Source organism: Pempheris klunzingeri, chromosome 13 (assembly GCF_042242105.1).
Source record: "Pempheris klunzingeri isolate RE-2024b chromosome 13, fPemKlu1.hap1, whole genome shotgun sequence".
NCBI classification, from domain to species: Eukaryota; Metazoa; Chordata; class Actinopteri; order Acropomatiformes; family Pempheridae; genus Pempheris; species Pempheris klunzingeri.
In genome coordinates, this window is record NC_092024.1 from 9358440 (window position 1) to 9368208 (window position 9769).

A 9769-nucleotide genomic window follows, 5' to 3' on the forward strand; every position below is an offset into this window, starting at 1 on the left:
TCACAATTAGAATCACAATTAGAATCTGAATTACTTTAATGATCCCCAGGGGGAAATTGCTTTTTGTTACACACAGCTCCAAAAGAATAAGAATAAGAATAAGAATACACTTCAAACACAAAGTAAAATATAAATATATAAAAGTTTGAATAAAAAAAAAAGATGTATTATAAATTATTATTACAAATTATTACACAGAGGTAAATTACTGCACCAGGTGAGTCCAGAGTCTTATAATAATAATAATAATAATAACAATAATACCACTACTAATAATACTACTACTAAAAATATATACACACACGATCCAACCATGCTGTATTATTCCAGTCTTTCATAAAGTCTCACATATTGTCCTGTTTACTGATACTGTAACTCGGCAGAGTTTGATTGAATTATAGACCTTAACTCTCACAACTTCTTCCATTCTTTCTCTATGGGAGCTCTGATCTCTACCGGTGTAATACCATTTATGGCCACAAGTGGCGATTTGGTGGCGCTGTTTCCCCGTTTTGGACCAAAGTCAGGGGAGCCTGTTAGTTTTCCCGTTGGAGTGACAGACAGACAGACAGACAGAGTTCCGCTATATATATAGTTTTACCCACATTCATGAACATCCTATAACCATTTTGAAAGACAAAAACGCCAGTTTGAAGTATTTTTACAATCAAGTAGAACCAAATATAACAAATAAAAACAATCTACAAATTCTATACAACATTTGTTTAGACAGCAGGTTACCAAGGTAACACTGAGGGACTGAAGACTATTTCTGATAAACAGGGAGTCAGATAGACACAGTTCCGGTATATACAGTGGTGTCCAAAATTATTATAACACCTGATAGATCTGAAAATATAGACTTTTTTTGCCTCCAAAACATGATTTCATTTCATAATGTTCATGAAATGTGTAGATGGTTTCTCTTAGCACAACAAATATCAGATGAAGTGAGTCCTACTGTTTTTATCCACTTTTAACTTTAATATTTGGATTTGTCCACCTTTTGCAGCAATTAGAGTGGCACATCTCTCTGGCATAGTGCCAATATATTTCCTGAGAACTTCAACACTAATGCTATCCCATGCCTTCTGCAACTCAAGCCAAAGGCTTTCCTTTGAATGTACAATAGATCTGTCCAGTTTATTTTCCAACTCGCACCAAATTTGCTCGATAGGGTTGAGGTCCGGACTTTGAGGGGGCCAGTCCATCATTTTCAATGTTCCAGCAGATTTCTTCTGTCGCAGGTAGTTCCGGCAATAGTTAGGAGAATGTTTAGGGTCATTGTCCTCTTGGAAAATAAATCCAGGCCCAATAAGACGACTCCCAGATGGTGCTCCGTGCCTCACCAGTATGTTGTGGTAATACTACTACCACTACTACTACTACCAACAACAATTTATAACAACATGTACACTCAGAGTGAGGAGCTGTACTATATTATAATAATAATAATAATGATGATACAAATAATACCACTACTACTACTAATAATATATATATATAACAACATGTACATTCAGTGAGGAGATGTATTATATAATTATAATAATAATAATAATAACAATAATAATAATGATAATAAATAATAATAATGATAGTAATAACATACAACAACATGTACACTCAGAGTGAGGAGTTGTATAGATTAATGGCCACAGGCAGGAATGATTTCCTGTGGCCCTCTGTAGTGCATCTTGGTACAATTAGTCTGGCACTGAAAGAACTCCTGTATCTAACCAGCACTTCATGGAGTGGGTTGGACACATTTTCCAAAATAGCTCCCACTTTGTGAAGCATTCTCCTCTCTGACACCACCGTCAGAGAGTCAAGCTTCACTCCTACAACGTCACTGGCCTTGTGGATCAGTCTATTCAGTCTATTCAGTCTACTGACGCCCTCTACCCTCAGCCTGCTGCCCCAGCATACCACAGCATAGAAGATAGCACTGGCTACCACAGACTCATAAAACATCCTGAGCATAGTCCTGCAGATGTTGAAGGACCTCAACCGCCTCAGAAAATAGAGGCGGCTCTGGCCCTTCCTATAAAGGGCATCAGTGTTCCTCCCCCAGACCAATTTGTTATCAATGTGTACTCCCAAGTACTTATAATCTTCAACAATGTCCACACTGACCCCCTGAATGAAAACAAGGGTCACTGGCACCTTGGTCCTCCTCAGATCCACCACCAGTTCCTTTGTCTTTGTCACATTGAGCTGTAGATGGTTCTGCTCACACCATGTGACAAAGTTGTCCACAACAGCCCTGTACTCAACCTCATCACCCTTGCTGATACATCCAACCACTGCTGAGTCATCAGAAAACTTCTGGAGATGACAGGTCTCTGTGTAGTAGTTGAAGTCTGTGGTGTAGAGGGTGAAGAGGAAAGGAGAGAGGACAGTCCCTTGCGGGGCCCCGGTGTTGCTGACCACTCTGTCTGATACACAGTGTTTCAGGCGCACATACTGTGGTCTGCCAGTCAGATAGTCCACAACCCAGGACACGATGGCGGAGTCCACCTGCATCGCTGTCATCTTCTCACCCAGTAGACCTGGGCTGATGGTGTTGAAAGCACTGGAGAAGTCAAAAAACATGACTCTCACAGTGCTCGCCGTCTTGTCCAGGTGAGTGTAGACGCGGTCAAGCAGGTAGATGATGGCATCCTCAACTCCAAGTTGGGGCTGGTAGGCGAACTGTAGGGGGTCCAAAAATGATTTGACCACGGGCCGGAGCTGCTCCTAGATGAGTCTCTCCAGGGTCTTCATGATGTGGGAGGTCAGCGCCACAGGTCCGTAGTCCTTAGAGTCACTGGGGCACGGCATCTTCGGCACAGGAACTAGGCAGGACGTCTTCCACATCAGCGGGACCCTCCGCAGACTCAGGCTCATGTTGAAGACATGCTGAAGAACACCACAGAGCTGGATGGCACAGGTTTTGAGCACCCTGGGGCTGACACCATCAGGGCCTGCAGCTTTGCCAGAGTGACGTTTCCCCAGCTGTCTTCTAACACCTAATCACTGTAGATGGGGGTGAGGGCGTAGGGGTAGAGGTGAGAGGGTGGCTTTCCCTTGAAGATGAGAGGCTGCAAGGAGGGTGAGGGGGAGAGAGTGGAGTAGGTGTTGTTGGGGGCAGGAACAATCGACATGTTGATGGTGATTTCTGTAGGGAGTGCAGGGGCCTGGGCATCAAATCTGTTAAAGAACAGATTGAGTTCATTGGCCCATTTCACACTGCCTTCAACTCCACTGTTACCAGCTGACTTAAAACCAGTGATTGTTCTCATCCCTCTCCAGACCTCTCTGTTGTTGTTTTGCTGAAGTTTCCGCTCCAACTTCTTCCTGTATTCCTCCTTAGCCTCTCTGATCTTGTGCTTCAGGTGTCTCTGTGTGATTCTCATCGACTCCTTGTTGCCAGCCCTGAAAGCCCTCTTCTTATCATTCAGGAGGGCCTTAATGTCCTTTGTTACCCACGGCTTCTTGTTAGGGCAACAGTGAACAGTCTCTACTGGAACAATGGAGTCTACACAAAAGTTGATATAGTCCATGATGCGCTCTGTGAGCCCGTCGATGTCTTCTCCATTTGGCTCACAGAGTGCCTGCCAGTCTGTGACCTCAAAACATCCCTGCAGTTTCACATACACCTCTTCCGACCATCTCCTCACTGTCCTTGTGGTCGCAGGCTGTCTTTTTTACCAGAGGCAAATAAGTGGGACTGAGGTGTATGAGATTGTGGCCAGACCTGCCCAGAGGGGGGAGGGGAGAGGAGCTGTATGCACCCTTCACATTAGCATACATCAAGCCCAGGGTCCTCTCCTCTCTGGTGAAACAGTTCACGTACTGGGTGAAGTTGGGCAGTGCCTTTGCCATGGTGACATGGTTGAAGTCACCCAAGATAGCAATGAATGCACTCGGGTGTAGAGTCTGTACCCGGGCTATGGCAGAGTGGATGACGTCACACGCCGAAATTGGGTTGGCAGAAGGAGGAATGTAAACAGTCACCATGACAACATGTGAAAACTCCCGTGGCAGATAATATAGACGAAGAATAATGACGAATAATAATAATAATAATAACAATAATAATAATACCACTACTAATAATGATATATAACAACATGTACATTCAGAGTGAGGAGCTGTATTATGCTATAATAATAATAACAACAATAATAATAATAATAATGATACAAATAATACCACTACTACTAATAATAATATATAACAACATGTACATTCAGAGTGAGGAGATGTATTATATAATACTAATAATACTACTACCACTCATTTAAGCCTCTCCGTCTAATGAGGGTCCTTCAGCTGGCGATTACACTCTCATCTCATTATCCAACGGAAAGTGAAGCAAATGTACAGAAGATGGGAAACGAATGTGTCAGGAATTTCCTAACAGAATGAACTCCGACATCATGAAAAGGCTGAATTTCCTGAATAGTTCAGTTCAATATATACACACACACACACACGTGTGAACAAAATTGTTGGTACCCCTCTGTTAATGAAAGAAAAACCCACAATGGTCACTGAAATCACTTGAAACTTACAAAAGTAACAATAAATAAAAATTTACTGGAAATTAACCATTGAAAATCAGCCATTACTTTTAAATTGTGGTTCAACAGAATTATTTAAAAAAACAAACTAATGAAACAGGCCTGGACAAAAATGATGGTACCTCTATAAAAGATTGAAAATAATTTGACCAGAGGGACATGTTTAACTCAGGTGTGTCCTTTAATTGGCATCACAGGTGTCTTCAAACTCATAATCAGTCAGTCTGCCTATTTAAAGGGTGACAAATAGTCACTGTGCTGTTTGGTGACATGGTGTGTACCACACTGAACATGGACCACAGAACGCGAAGGAGAGAGTTGTCTCAGGAGATTAGAAAGAAAATTATAGACAAGCATGTTAAAGGTAAAGGCTATAAGACCATCTCCAAGCAGCTTGATGTTCCTGTGACAACAGTGGCACACGTTATTCAGAAGTTTAAGATCCATGGGACTGTAGCCAACCTCCCTGGACGTGGCCGCAAGAGGAAAATTGATGAGAAATTGAAGAGACGGATAGTTCGAATGGTATCCAAAGAGCCCAGAACAACCTCCAAAGAAATTAAAGGTGAACTCCAAGGCCAAGGTACATCAGTGTCAGATCGCACCATTCGTCGTTGTTTGAGCCAAAGTGGACTTCATGGGAGACGACCAAGGAGGACACCACTGTTGAAAGCAAATCATAAAAAAGCGAGACTGGAATTCGCGAAAATGCATATTGACAAGCCACAAAGCTTCTGGGAGAATGTCCTTTGGACAGATGAGACAAAACTGGAGCTTTTTGGTAAGGCACATCAACTCTATGTTCATAGACGCAAAAATGAAGCATACCAAGAAAAGAACACTGTCCCTACTGTGAAACATGGAGGAGGCTCGGTTATGTTCTGGGGCTGCTTTGCTGCATCTGGCACAGGATGTCTTGAATCTGTGCAAGGTACAATGAAATCTCAAGACTATCAAGGCATTCTGGAGAGAAATGTGCTGCCTAGTGTCAGAAAGCTTGGTCTCAGTCGCAGGTCATGGGTCTTCCAACAGGATAACGACCCAAAACACACAGCCAAAAACACCCAAGAATGGCTAAGAGAAAAGCATTGGACTATTCTGAAGTGGCCTTCTATGAGCCCAGATCTAAATCCCATTGAACATCTGTGGAAGGAGCTGAAACATGCAATCTGGAGAAGACACCCTTCAAACCTGAGACAACTGGAGCAGTTTGCTCACGAGGAGTGGGCCAAAATACCTGTTGACAGGGGCAGAAGTCTCATTGACAGTTACAGAAATCGCTTGATTGCAGTGATTGCCTCAAAAGGTTGTGCAACTAAATATTAAGTTATGGGTACCATCATTTTTGTCCAGGCCTGTTTCATTAGTTTGTTTTTTTTAAATAATTCTGTTGAACAACAATTCAAAAGTAATGGCTGATTTTGATTGTTTAATTTTCAATAAATTTTTATTTATTGTTACTTTTGTAAGTTTCAAGTGATTTCAATGACCATTGTGGGTTTTTCTTTTTTTTTCAATTTTGTCCACGTGTGTATGTATGTGTGTGTATATATATATATATATATATATATATATATATATATATATATATATATATATATGTATACATATATATGTTTCTACTCTTATTGTTTCACTTTGACTGTTATTTCATATTTATTTCTATTTTATTTGTTTCAGTCTGGAACAGGCACTAAGAAAAACTGTAAAACTGTAGAAATGTGAATGGAGGTTCTGCACAAAGTGACCGTATAGGTTTAATGAAGTTCACACATCCAGGCTGCACTAATTCCCAGTAAAATTAAACTGCTGTTACCAGCACAGAAAGGCGTAATAGATACTCTCCAAAGAATACATTTGAATAATATAAAGACAAATTATCCTACTGGCAAAATCTAATGTCAAATAAGAATCAGTTCTCCAGAGTACAGTATGAGAAGGCCGCCTGCAGTGCTAGTAAGCACAAATTTTTCACTGTAATGCTTATATTAATCCACATGAGGATAGTACACACACGAAGGTTATAATCTTTTTGTTTAAATTAATGCTCCTTTTAGAATGGTTCATGAAGGCAGGATTTATTGCAGAGTTGCCGAATTAGACTACATTATTATTAGTATAAGTTTACCTAATAAACTAGCAACCTGGTGTATACTCTCTGTTTAGGATTGTGGTCACACTATGTTGGTATTTTGTCCAGTTAAAGGTAGCATTTTTTTTTTTTAACAATCATTAATCCCAACAGTTAATTAGAGTAAATGCTGAAAATCAATTGATGTTTCCAGACTTTATTTTACAAATAAAGTGTGTAGTTCTTACATGTGAGGGACGGTGCTGTCTCTCTACCACCGGCTGCAAAGTGGTACAATCACACAAGTGGAATATTTGAAATGATCTTAAACTTACAGACAACAAAATGATTGTAATACAAAATCCCTGTGCTATCATTGTGACCTTTTTTGTCCATCCACATTAGGTTGGGGTGGACAGAATTAGCATTACCGATGTGTGTTTGAGTTGTCTTATTTTGAAAGTGGGCACCGGAAGTGGCTGATGGTGGTTGTGATGAGTGTGTTTTATAATCATGAGTGTTTGCTGCTCTCAGGTGGCCACAGAAGGGAGTCACAACACCAGGTTTGAGAGGGATGACTGCTGATGTTCAACACCCGTTAGCAGTAGTATTAATGCCACAGATCAACATTTACCATGAGGTTACTGTGTGTTTGTATGATGCAGTCAAACAGATCAGCTTTGAGATTTGAGTGAGACAATAAACGCGCATTTTAACATGTTTACCTTTTATTGACAATCGTGTACATTTTGCATTTCTGCTACTTGAAAGTTGGGTGTCTCCCTTGTCGTCGCCTGCCTGCTGCTCTTATTTTGTCGTTTCAGCGTGTTGTTACTGCTGCTGCTGCTCTACTGTTCTGTGTCTGACTGGGAAACAAGTTGGTACTGAATGACAGACCTGCTCACATTTGGTATCTGGGTAAAACTGGTGCCAAATGAGCACTGTGGACTGTCACGCCATTAACTCTCAGTCAAAAATGATGACAAAAGGCAAGAGCAACTAGTGCAGGAAAGTTAGGCTTCACTAAACAGAGAGAGCAGTGAGTGAACTCCAACCTTTCTGAAGAGAAAACAAATGAGGATGAAAGTTGACAGCAGCCAAAACGATTCTTCTTCTTCACAGCAGAGGGAGACAGACACCAAACAGCTGATCACAGCGTCCTCAGCATCACAGGAGGACCAGTCAGTCACTGAACGTATCTCCTCATGTCATGTTGTGCAACTGGTGAGCAGAGCAGCGACACACTGTCAGCTCTGAGCACGTTACACACACACACTCATCACTGCAGAGAGCAGACACACACAGTGGCGGCTGTCACGTGCTCAAGCTCTCTGCTAGCTTATTTGTATGATGTTTTGGGAATTAGAAAAAAATAATCCATTACCATGATCTTCACAGGTAATGAACCCTCCACCTGAGAGCATCCCAACAAAGTGGGACAGAGTGCCACACTGCATTCTTACAAAGTTGCTGTTAGGGCCTATTCGTCCGTATCACTCGGCATAGTGAATGGAGCTCTCACAACTCCCATGAGGGAGGGTGGAAGTAACCAGAGGGCTGCAGCGGGTCCTATTTACAACCTCGGAGAATCAGACTCTGTGACGTCAGAGTGACGCCATAGGTGACGTCCCCCCTGGCCCCAGAGTCGCCACTTCAATTAGAATCAGAATTAGAATCAGAATTAGAATCAGAATTATTTTAATGATCCCCAGGGGGAAATTGCTTTTTGTTACACACAGCTCCAAAAGAATAAGAATAAGAATACACTTCAAACACAAAGTAAAATATAAATATATAAAAGTATGAATTAAAAAAAAAAGATGCATTATAAATTATTATTACAAATTATTACACAGAGGTAAATTACTGCACCAGGTGAGTCCAGAGTCTTATAATAATAATGATAATACCACTAATAATAATACTACTAATAAAAATATATACACACACGATCCAACCATGCTGTATTATTCCAGTCTTTCATAAAGTCTCACATATTGTCCTGTTTACTGATACTGTAACTCGGCAGAGTTTGATTGAATTATAGACCTTAACTCTCACAACTTCTTCCATTCTTTCTCTATGGGAGCTCTGATCTCTATCGGTGTAATACCATTTGTGGCCACAAGTGGCGATTTGGTGGCGCTGTTTCCCCGTTTTGGACCAAAGTCAGGGGAGCCTGTTAGTTTTCCCGTTGGAGTGACAGACAGACAGACAGACAGACAGACAGAGTTCCGGTATATATATAGTTTTACCCACATTCATGAACATCCTATAACCATTTTGAAAGACAAAAACGCCAGTTTGAAGTATTTTTACAATCAAGTAGAACCAAATATAACAAATAAAAACAATCTACAAATTCTATACAACATTTGTTTAGACAGCAGGTTACCAAGGTAACACTGAGGGACTGAAGACTATTTCTGATAAACAGGGAGTCAGATAGACACAGTTCCGGTATATACAGTGGTGTCCAAAATTATTATAACACCTGATAGATCTGAAAATATAGACTTTTTTTTGCCTCCAAAACATGATTTCATTTCATAATGTTCATGAAATGTGTAGATGGTTTCTCTTAGCACAACAAATATCAGATGAAGTGAGTCCTACTGTTTTTATCCACTTTTAACTTTAATATTTGGATTTGTCCACCTTTTGCAGCAATTACAGCGGCACATCTCTCTGGCATAGTGCCAATATATTTCCTGAGAACTTCAACACTAATGCTATCCCATGCCTTCTGCAACTCAAGCCAAAGGCTTTCCTTTGAATGTACAATAGATCTGTCCAGTTTATTTTCCAACTCGCACCAAATTTGCTCGATAGGGTTGAGGTCCGGACTTTGAGGGGGCCAGTCCATCATTTTCAATGTTCCAGCAGATTTCTTCTGTCGCAGGTAGTTCCGGCAATAGTTAGGAGAATGTTTAGGGTCATTGTCCTCTTGGAAAATAAATCCAGGCCCAATAAGACGACTCCCAGATGGTGCTCCGTGCCTCACCAGTATGTTGTGGTAATACTACTACCACTACTACTACTACCAACAACAATATATAACAACATGTGTACTCAGAGTGAGGAGCTGTACTATATTATAATAATAATAATGATGATGATACAAATAATA